Genomic DNA, 11429 nt, shown 5'->3' with positions numbered 1-11429 from the left:
ACAGTTTTGAAAAATGCAAAATTTTGCATTACAATAGATGGCGCTACCTCTGCATGGCGCTACCTACCGAATTCTCCCTCTTACCCAAATGAGGGCGAAAGACAAGAAAAATGTTCCAGCTGCGATAAGGGAGACGGGAAAATTACATTTGTTCAGATTAAATCAATTAGAGGCAATTACTAAAAAGAAAACAGTGCCAATAAATATAATAAACAATGTTAAACTATGAATATGCTGCAATTTTCTGAATGATATTTCAATATAACTAGGAAATTATTTTACTTTTTTCACGAAAATATATATATATATATAGTTGTGGTGGTCACGAAACAGTTTTGTTATATGAAAAGAGAGAAGGTAAGTACTACTTTGACATGGACGGAATGGCGTCTGGGCTTAAAATACCTATAAACGGTTAAGGCGCATCGCTTAACAGCATTTTTTTCCCCTTCTTGTTTACTTATTATCTTGATTTTAGACGATAACTAGCAACAAATATTATTTCCACATTTTTGTCTTACAATTGAAATATGCTTACATGCATTCAAATTCTGTAAATACCTTGGTATAAAAATTGAACTCAATCAGTATCAAAGTATATAAAATAGGTAGATAATTTTTCGAGATTAAAATGTAGAATTCAACAAATATATTTAACACTCAAAATAGGAATAACTTCCCAATAAAATCCAAATATTCAGCATGGAATGATGAAAATTTGATATCTTATTATTTAAAGAAATATTACAATGGCTTGAAATATTTTGTAGGAATTGCCACTTCAAATAATGCATTATTATTTTAATTTAGAATAACTAACTACATAGCATACAATTTAGAAATGATATTTTATAGGTATCGGCAGTGAGAAAAATTATAACAAAATTGCAATAAGATAAGTTTGCTGTTCTTTTCCACTAATTCGAAATAACAGCAGACAAAAATGACATCCACCAGAAAAGGACATCTGAGGCGTTCAAATTAATTCAAGCGCAGCGAAGCGGCTCTTTTAAGCATTTATTAAATTAACATGCCTTTGGGAGTTTAAAGAAACTACCAGGAATAATTGAAAATTTAACCAGAGTTCGTTAACACATCAAAACAAGAGAAAAAATGATAGAACCGTAACGTGACACATTTACAATAGAATACTTAAAAACGAAGAAACGTCGCGAAAGTTGAAATATTTTAGTTAAGAAAAATGTCTTATACCTGCAAATTTCAATTTAAAGTTTTTGAAAATTTCATAAAATTAGAATTATATATGTATTTTAAAAATCCTTCTCGTAGTAATGAATTTCAATATTCCAATAATATTATCTTTCTTGTATTCTGCATTGTGTTTGAAATAATTTATGTAATGTAACTGTTATTTATTCATTCAGAATGCTCGATGGTCGAAGAGTATTTACATTAACAGTTTAATCTCTCGTAACTTTGAAAACTGGTGTTTCAGCCCTTCTGAAATTAAAACGTTTCCTCCTTCCTGTTTTGTAATAGAACTGACGGCCTACATTGTCTTAGTAAATAAATAAATAAATTAAAATAAATGCAAAGATCGAATTCTGTGAATCACTTTCAGCGTCGAGAAAAACCAATATTTCTTCAATCTAGATCTCAACATGCTTGCATTCAGTCCCTCATTAATCCGTCCTAAGCATTTCGAGGTAGGATTAATTTTCCAGGAATATTTTCATTAATTTTTTTTAACCTATATCTCAATGCACTTAGTTTTCAATCTTTCAGTGATACACCGAATCAGAATAATCTTCGAAAAATTTCGCACTTAACAATCCTACCACTATTTTTAAATGTCTAGGTTATATATAAACTTTCCGCGATGTAATTAACGTTAGCTTTGCGCAGAGGCAGTGTCATAGCCAATGAGGTTCTACCGAGGCGTGACTATTGCTAGTTGAAAACTTTTCCCAATACCCCGCCCTGTCGACGTGAAATATCGTCGGCTGAGGCAATTTTTGGGGACTCCTTCGGGAGTTCATAATATTAAAAGTAGAACAAAGGGTTGATTTTGCAGCCCTATCGGGAATTCGAATGTGTCTACACGCGATTGCAGCGCCACTATCAGACAACATTTTTCTGCGTTTGTATAAAGATCGTAGCATTCGATGTTGCATTTCTGCATTCATTTTTCACGAATACCGAGTAGCATGCAGGTACTAATTTCTAGAAAAGCAGAATATATCAAAAATTGTCCGGACTGTATTCGTTATAGACCGAGTAATCAAAAGCCAACAGGTCTTCTGAGATCTCCAGTCTATGCACAGAGATTTGAAACTCTCGCTATCGATTTGTTTGGACCTCATCTCGTAAGAAGTGGATTTTTCTCGTAGAAGATACCAGTACAAAATGGGTGGAGTTATTTGCCCTTGAAGAAGCAACATCTGTAAATTGCGCCAAAAATTTAGTCGAAGTCTTCTTAAGATATGAACTCCCACCTACACTCATCAGTGATAATGGTTCACAATTTGTCAGTGCTGTAATGCAGCAAACTTGCAATTTTCATGGCATTAAGCAAGAACTTATTCCTGTGTATCATCCCCAATCTAACCCACCCGAACGTAAAAATAGAGATCTCAAACCCCAACTCGCCATACTAGTCAGAGATGAACACCACACTTGGGATGAAAAACTACCAATGATTCACTTTGCACTAAACACTGCCAAGTGCGAAACCACAAATCACACAGCAGCTTATATGTAATTTGGTAGAGAGTTAAGAACAACAATGATGTCACACACGACTTAAGAGCACTTATTGGCAATGATAACTTCGTAGCTGAGATAACCCATATCTCAAACGGTTTGCTCATTTGGCTGCAGAAATTAAAGTCCACGTCGAGCAAAAGCAAGACAAGCGTAAAGCTTATTATGATCGTCGACGACGACAAGTTTTCTACAAGCAAGGTGATCTAGTATGGGTGACATTACATCCTGTTAGCAAGTCACAAAATAAGAAAAGTCGCAAATTTATGCCCAAGCGGGAAGGACCTTATTTAGTGGTTACTAATCGTTCACCCACTATGTATGACATTGCTGACCCAGCAAAGCCAGATGTAGCCCTTGGGACTTACCACAGCTCAGCCTTACGAGCATATAAACTCCCAGTTGCTAGAGACAGTGGAATTGTAGCACCCCTCCGGAGACGTGGCAGACCAAAGAAATTCCATGCTGACTCTTCGCCGAGACGTTATGCGAGCCAGAGGGGGAGTCTGTAACCGGACAACTTTTCCAGCTTGCCACCTAGCGGCCGGTCGATAAAACTTCAGTCTGTGCTTTGGAGTCAAAGATTAAGCATGATGCTTACGCCCGAGAAATGTACTTTTCCTTAAATGTTTGTCCTATTATTGTTTTTCGTGTGTTATGTTCTTTAATGTTTCATTAAAAAGATTTAAACCATTTCAGCTTCTTTCCTTAAGAGTTTTGTTTTTCCCTAGCAGGAATTGTTTTTGGCGCCCAACGCTAACTAGATTTCTTTACGGTCAAACTCATTATGTATGTATTAAACTATTATTTTATTTTACCCTGACTGAATATATTTAACACTCAAAATAGGAATAACTTCCCAATAAAATCCAAATATTCAGCATGGAATGATGAAAATTTGATATCTTATTATTTAAAGAAATATTACAATGGCTTGAAATATTTTGTAGGAATTGCCACCTCAAATAATGCATTATTATTTTAATTTAGAATAACTAACTACATAGCACACAATTTAGAAATGATATTTTATAGGTATCGGCAGTGAGAAAAATTATAACAAAATTGCAATAAGATAAGTTTGCTGTTCTTTTCCACTAATTCGAAATAACAGCAGACAAAAATGACATCCACCAGAAAAGGACATCTGAGGCGTTCAAATTAATTCAAGCGCAACGAAGCGGCTCTTTTAAGCATTTATTAAATTAACATGCCTTTGGGAGTTTAAAGAAACTACCAGGAATAATTGAAAATTTAACCAGAGTTCGTTAACACATCAAAACAAGAGAAAAAATGATAGAACCGTAACGTGACACATTTACAATAGAATACTTAAAAATGAAGAAACGTCGCGAAAGTTGAAATATTTTAGTTAAGAAAAATGTCTTATACCTGCAAATTTCAATTTAAAGTTTTTGAAAATTTCATAAAATTAGAATTATATATGTATTTTAAAAATCCTTCTCGTAGTAATGAATTTCAATATTCCAATAATATTATCTTTCTTGTATTCTGCATTGTGTTTGAAATAATTTATGTAATGTAACTGTTATTTATTCATTCAAAATGCTCGATGGTCGAAGAGTATTTACATTAACAGTTTAATCTCTCGTAACTTTGAAAACTGGTGTTTCAGCCCTTCTGAAATTAAAACGTTTCCTCCTTCCTGTTTTGTAATAGAACTGACGGCCTACATTGTCTTAGTAAATAAATAAATAAATTAAAATAAATGCAAAGATCGAATTCTGTGAATCACTTTCAGCGTCGAGAAAAACCAATATTTCTTCAATCTAGATCTCAACATGCTTGCATTCAGTCCCTCATTAATCCGTCCTAAGCGTTTCGAGGTAGGATTAATTTTCCAGGAATATTTTCATTAATTTTTTTTAACCTATATCTCAATGCACTTAGTTTTCAATCTTTCAGTGATACACCGAATCAGAATAATCTTCGAAAAATTTCGCACTTAACAATCCTACCACTATTTTTAAATGTCTAGGTTATATATAAACTTTCCGCGATGTAATTAACGTTAGCTTTGCGCAGAGGCAGTGTCATAGCCAATGAGGTTCTACCGAGGCGTGACTATTGCTAGTTGAAAACTTTTCCCAATACCCCGCCCTGTCGACGTGAAATATCGTCGGCTGAGGCAATTTTTGGGAACTCCTTCGGGAGTTCATAATATTAAAAGTAGAACAAAGGGTTGATTTTGCAGCCCTATCGGGAATTCGAATGTGTCTACACGCGATTGCAGCGCCACTATCAGACAACATTTTTCTGCGTTTGTATAAAGATCGTAGCATTCGATGTTGCATTTCTGCATTCATTTTTCACGAATACCGAGTAGCATGCAGGTACTAATTTCTAGAAAAGCAGAATATATCAAAAATTGTCCGGACTGTATTCGTTATAGACCGAGTAATCAAAAGCCAACAGGTCTTCTGAGATCTCCAGTCTATGCACAGAGATTTGAAACTCTCGCTATCGATTTGTTTGGACCTCATCTCGTAAGAAGTGGATTTTTCTCGTAGAAGATACCAGTACAAAATGGGTGGAGTTATTTGCCCTTGAAGAAGCAACATCTGTAAATTGCGCCAAAAATTTAGTCGAAGTCTTCTTAAGATATGAACTCCCACCTACACTCATCAGTGATAATGGTTCACAATTTGTCAGTGCTGTAATGCAGCAAACTTGCAATTTTCATGGCATTAAGCAAGAACTTATTCCTGTGTATCATCCCCAATCTAACCCACCCGAACGTAAAAATAGAGATCTCAAACCCCAACTCGCCATACTAGTCAGAGATGAACACCACACTTGGGATGAAAAACTACCAATGATTCACTTTGCACTAAACACTGCCAAGTGCGAAACCACAAATCACACAGCAGCTTATATGTAATTTGGTAGAGAGTTAAGAACAACAATGATGTCACACACGACTTAAGAGCACTTATTGGCAATGATAACTTCGTAGCTGAGATAACCCATATCTCAAACGGTTTGCTCATTTGGCTGCAGAAATTAAAGTCCACGTCGAGCAAAAGCAAGACAAGCGTAAAGCTTATTATGATCGTCGACGACGACAAGTTTTCTACAAGCAAGGTGATCTAGTATGGGTGACATTACATCCTGTTAGCAAGTCACAAAATAAGAAAAGTCGCAAATTTATGCCCAAGCGGGAAGGACCTTATTTAGTGGTTACTAATCGTTCACCCACTATGTATGACATTGCTGACCCAGCAAAGCCAGATGTAGCCCTTGGGACTTACCACAGCTCAGCCTTACGAGCATATAAACTCCCAGTTGCTAGAGACAGTGGAATTGTAGCACCCCTCCGGAGACGTGGCAGACCAAAGAAATTCCATGCTGACTCTTCGCCGAGACGTTATGCGAGCCAGAGGGGGAGTCTGTAACCGGACAACTTTTCCAGCTTGCCACCTAGCGGCCGGTCGATAAAACTTCAGTCTGTGCTTTGGAGTCAAAGATTAAGCATGATGCTTACGCCCGAGAAATGTACTTTTCCTTAAATGTTTGTCCTATTATTGTTTTTCGTGTGTTATGTTCTTTAATGTTTCATTAAAAAGATTTAAACCATTTCAGCTTCTTTCCTTAAGAGTTTTGTTTTTCCCTAGCAGGAATTGTTTTTGGCGCCCAACGCTAACTAGATTTCTTTACGGTCAAACTCATTATGTATGTATTAAACTATTATTTTATTTTACCCTGACTGAATATATTTAACACTCAAAATAGGAATAACTTCCCAATAAAATCCAAATATTCAGCATGGAATGATGAAAATTTGATATCTTATTATTTAAAGAAATATTACAATGGCTTGAAATATTTTGTAGGAATTGCCACCTCAAATAATGCATTATTATTTTAATTTAGAATAACTAACTACATAGCACACAATTTAGAAATGATATTTTATAGGTATCGGCAGTGAGAAAAATTATAACAAAATTGCAATAAGATAAGTTTGCTGTTCTTTTCCACTAATTCGAAATAACAGCAGACAAAAATGACATCCACCAGAAAAGGACATCTGAGGCGTTCAAATTAATTCAAGCGCAGCGAAGCGGCTCTTTTAAGCATTTATTAAATTAACATGCCTTTGGGAGTTTAAAGAAACTACCAGGAATAATTGAAAATTTAACCAGAGTTCGTTAACACATCAAAACAAGAGAAAAAATGATAGAACCGTAACGTGACACATTTACAATAGAATACTTAAAAATGAAGAAACGTCGCGAAAGTTGAAATATTTTAGTTAAGAAAAATGTCTTATACCTGCAAATTTCAATTTAAAGTTTTTGAAAATTTCATAAAATTAGAATTATATATGTATTTTAAAAATCCTTCTCGTAGTAATGAATTTCAATATTCCAATAATATTATCTTTCTTGTATTCTGCATTGTGTTTGAAATAATTTATGTAATGTAACTGTTATTTATTCATTCAAAATGCTCGATGGTCGAAGAGTATTTACATTAACAGTTTAATCTCTCGTAACTTTGAAAACTGGTGTTTCAGCCCTTCTGAAATTAAAACGTTTCCTCCTTCCTGTTTTGTAATAGAACTGACGGCCTACATTGTCTTAGTAAATAAATAAATAAATTAAAATAAATGCAAAGATCGAATTCTGTGAATCACTTTCAGCGTCGAGAAAAACCAATATTTCTTCAATCTAGATCTCAACATGCTTGCATTCAGTCCCTCATTAATCCGTCCTAAGCGTTTCGAGGTAGGATTAATTTTCCAGGAATATTTTCATTAATTTTTTTTAACCTATATCTCAATGCACTTAGTTTTCAATCTTTCAGTGATACACCGAATCAGAATAATCTTCGAAAAATTTCGCACTTAACAATCCTACCACTATTTTTAAATGTCTAGGTTATATATAAACTTTCCGCGATGTAATTAACGTTAGCTTTGCGCAGAGGCAGTGTCATAGCCAATGAGGTTCTACCGAGGCGTGACTATTGCTAGTTGAAAACTTTTCCCAATACCCCGCCCTGTCGACGTGAAATATCGTCGGCTGAGGCAATTTTTGGGAACTCCTTCGGGAGTTCATAATATTAAAAGTAGAACAAAGGGTTGATTTTGCAGCCCTATCGGGAATTCGAATGTGTCTACACGCGATTGCAGCGCCACTATCAGACAACATTTTTCTGCGTTTGTATAAAGATCGTAGCATTCGATGTTGCATTTCTGCATTCATTTTTCACGAATACCGAGTAGCATGCAGGTACTAATTTCTAGAAAAGCAGAATATATCAAAAATTGTCCGGACTGTATTCGTTATAGACCGAGTAATCAAAAGCCAACAGGTCTTCTGAGATCTCCAGTCTATGCACAGAGATTTGAAACTCTCGCTATCGATTTGTTTGGACCTCATCTCGTAAGAAGTGGATTTTTCTCGTAGAAGATACCAGTACAAAATGGGTGGAGTTATTTGCCCTTGAAGAAGCAACATCTGTAAATTGCGCCAAAAATTTAGTCGAAGTCTTCTTAAGATATGAACTCCCACCTACACTCATCAGTGATAATGGTTCACAATTTGTCAGTGCTGTAATGCAGCAAACTTGCAATTTTCATGGCATTAAGCAAGAACTTATTCCTGTGTATCATCCCCAATCTAACCCACCCGAACGTAAAAATAGAGATCTCAAACCCCAACTCGCCATACTAGTCAGAGATGAACACCACACTTGGGATGAAAAACTACCAATGATTCACTTTGCACTAAACACTGCCAAGTGCGAAACCACAAATCACACAGCAGCTTATATGTAATTTGGTAGAGAGTTAAGAACAACAATGATGTCACACACGACTTAAGAGCACTTATTGGCAATGATAACTTCGTAGCTGAGATAACCCATATCTCAAACGGTTTGCTCATTTGGCTGCAGAAATTAAAGTCCACGTCGAGCAAAAGCAAGACAAGCGTAAAGCTTATTATGATCGTCGACGACGACAAGTTTTCTACAAGCAAGGTGATCTAGTATGGGTGACATTACATCCTGTTAGCAAGTCACAAAATAAGAAAAGTCGCAAATTTATGCCCAAGCGGGAAGGACCTTATTTAGTGGTTACTAATCGTTCACCCACTATGTATGACATTGCTGACCCAGCAAAGCCAGATGTAGCCCTTGGGACTTACCACAGCTCAGCCTTACGAGCATATAAACTCCCAGTTGCTAGAGACAGTGGAATTGTAGCACCCCTCCGGAGACGTGGCAGACCAAAGAAATTCCATGCTGACTCTTCGCCGAGACGTTATGCGAGCCAGAGGGGGAGTCTGTAACCGGACAACTTTTCCAGCTTGCCACCTAGCGGCCGGTCGATAAAACTTCAGTCTGTGCTTTGGAGTCAAAGATTAAGCATGATGCTTACGCCCGAGAAATGTACTTTTCCTTAAATGTTTGTCCTATTATTGTTTTTCGTGTGTTATGTTCTTTAATGTTTCATTAAAAAGATTTAAACCATTTCAGCTTCTTTCCTTAAGAGTTTTGTTTTTCCCTAGCAGGAATTGTTTTTGGCGCCCAACGCTAACTAGATTTCTTTACGGTCAAACTCATTATGTATGTATTAAACTATTATTTTATTTTACCCTGACTGAATATATTTAACACTCAAAATAGGAATAACTTCCCAATAAAATCCAAATATTCAGCATGGAATGATGAAAATTTGATATCTTATTATTTAAAGAAATATTACAATGGCTTGAAATATTTTGTAGGAATTGCCACCTCAAATAATGCATTATTATTTTAATTTAGAATAACTAACTACATAGCACACAATTTAGAAATGATATTTTATAGGTATCGGCAGTGAGAAAAATTATAACAAAATTGCAATAAGATAAGTTTGCTGTTCTTTTCCACTAATTCGAAATAACAGCAGACAAAAATGACATCCACCAGAAAAGGACATCTGAGGCGTTCAAATTAATTCAAGCGCAGCGAAGCGGCTCTTTTAAGCATTTATTAAATTAACATGCCTTTGGGAGTTTAAAGAAACTACCAGGAATAATTGAAAATTTAACCAGAGTTCGTTAACACATCAAAACAAGAGAAAAAATGATAGAACCGTAACGTGACACATTTACAATAGAATACTTAAAAATGAAGAAACGTCGCGAAAGTTGAAATATTTTAGTTAAGAAAAATGTCTTATACCTGCAAATTTCAATTTAAAGTTTTTGAAAATTTCATAAAATTAGAATTATATATGTATTTTAAAAATCCTTCTCGTAGTAATGAATTTCAATATTCCAATAATATTATCTTTCTTGTATTCTGCATTGTGTTTGAAATAATTTATGTAATGTAACTGTTATTTATTCATTCAAAATGCTCGATGGTCGAAGAGTATTTACATTAACAGTTTAATCTCTCGTAACTTTGAAAACTGGTGTTTCAGCCCTTCTGAAATTAAAACGTTTCCTCCTTCCTGTTTTGTAATAGAACTGACGGCCTACATTGTCTTAGTAAATAAATAAATAAATTAAAATAAATGCAAAGATCGAATTCTGTGAATCACTTTCAGCGTCGAGAAAAACCAATATTTCTTCAATCTAGATCTCAACATGCTTGCATTCAGTCCCTCATTAATCCGTCCTAAGCGTTTCGAGGTAGGATTAATTTTCCAGGAATATTTTCATTAATTTTTTTTAACCTATATCTCAATGCACTTAGTTTTCAATCTTTCAGTGATACACCGAATCAGAATAATCTTCGAAAAATTTCGCACTTAACAATCCTACCACTATTTTTAAATGTCTAGGTTATATATAAACTTTCCGCGATGTAATTAACGTTAGCTTTGCGCAGAGGCAGTGTCATAGCCAATGAGGTTCTACCGAGGCGTGACTATTGCTAGTTGAAAACTTTTCCCAATACCCCGCCCTGTCGACGTGAAATATCGTCGGCTGAGGCAATTTTTGGGAACTCCTTCGGGAGTTCATAATATTAAAAGTAGAACAAAGGGTTGATTTTGCAGCCCTATCGGGAATTCGAATGTGTCTACACGCGATTGCAGCGCCACTATCAGACAACATTTTTCTGCGTTTGTATAAAGATCGTAGCATTCGATGTTGCATTTCTGCATTCATTTTTCACGAATACCGAGTAGCATGCAGGTACTAATTTCTAGAAAAGCAGAATATATCAAAAATTGTCCGGACTGTATTCGTTATAGACCGAGTAATCAAAAGCCAACAGGTCTTCTGAGATCTCCAGTCTATGCACAGAGATTTGAAACTCTCGCTATCGATTTGTTTGGACCTCATCTCGTAAGAAGTGGATTTTTCTCGTAGAAGATACCAGTACAAAATGGGTGGAGTTATTTGCCCTTGAAGAAGCAACATCTGTAAATTGCGCCAAAAATTTAGTCGAAGTCTTCTTAAGATATGAACTCCCACCTACACTCATCAGTGATAATGGTTCACAATTTGTCAGTGCTGTAATGCAGCAAACTTGCAATTTTCATGGCATTAAGCAAGAACTTATTCCTGTGTATCATCCCCAATCTAACCCACCCGAACGTAAAAATAGAGATCTCAAACCCCAACTCGCCATACTAGTCAGAGATGAACACCACACTTGGGATGAAAAACTACCAATGATTCACTTTGCACTAAACACTGCCAAGTGCGAAACCACAAATCACACAGCAGCTTATA

General features: G+C 35.6%; 5 non-coding genes across 5 annotated transcripts; all 5 read left to right on the top strand.

Moving 5' to 3' along the window:
* Positions 1-335: 335 nt before the first annotated feature.
* On the top strand, positions 336-445 carry LOC129973131 (U6atac minor spliceosomal RNA). Its single transcript, XR_008784962.1, has one exon. It is a non-coding gene; the product is annotated as a U6atac minor spliceosomal RNA (small nuclear RNA).
* A 1409-nt stretch (positions 446-1854) lies between these two features.
* Positions 1855-1995, top strand: LOC129973115 (U4 spliceosomal RNA). The gene has a single exon (XR_008784948.1). It is a non-coding gene; the product is annotated as a U4 spliceosomal RNA (small nuclear RNA).
* A 2763-nt stretch (positions 1996-4758) lies between these two features.
* On the top strand, positions 4759-4899 carry LOC129973111 (U4 spliceosomal RNA). Its single transcript, XR_008784944.1, has one exon. It is a non-coding gene; the product is annotated as a U4 spliceosomal RNA (small nuclear RNA).
* Positions 4900-7662: 2763 nt separating this feature from the next.
* LOC129973110 (U4 spliceosomal RNA) lies at positions 7663-7803 on the top strand. Its single transcript, XR_008784943.1, has one exon. It is a non-coding gene; the product is annotated as a U4 spliceosomal RNA (small nuclear RNA).
* Positions 7804-10566: 2763 nt separating this feature from the next.
* On the top strand, positions 10567-10707 carry LOC129973109 (U4 spliceosomal RNA). The gene has a single exon (XR_008784942.1). It is a non-coding gene; the product is annotated as a U4 spliceosomal RNA (small nuclear RNA).
* The last annotated feature ends 722 nt before the right edge of the window (positions 10708-11429 follow it).

The sequence above is a fragment of the Argiope bruennichi genome, chromosome 6, assembly GCF_947563725.1.
Source record: "Argiope bruennichi chromosome 6, qqArgBrue1.1, whole genome shotgun sequence".
NCBI lineage: Eukaryota > Metazoa > Arthropoda > Arachnida > Araneae > Araneidae > Argiope > Argiope bruennichi.
Note: the sequence above shows the minus strand (reverse complement) of the source record. Positions and strands in the feature narration are given on the sequence as shown.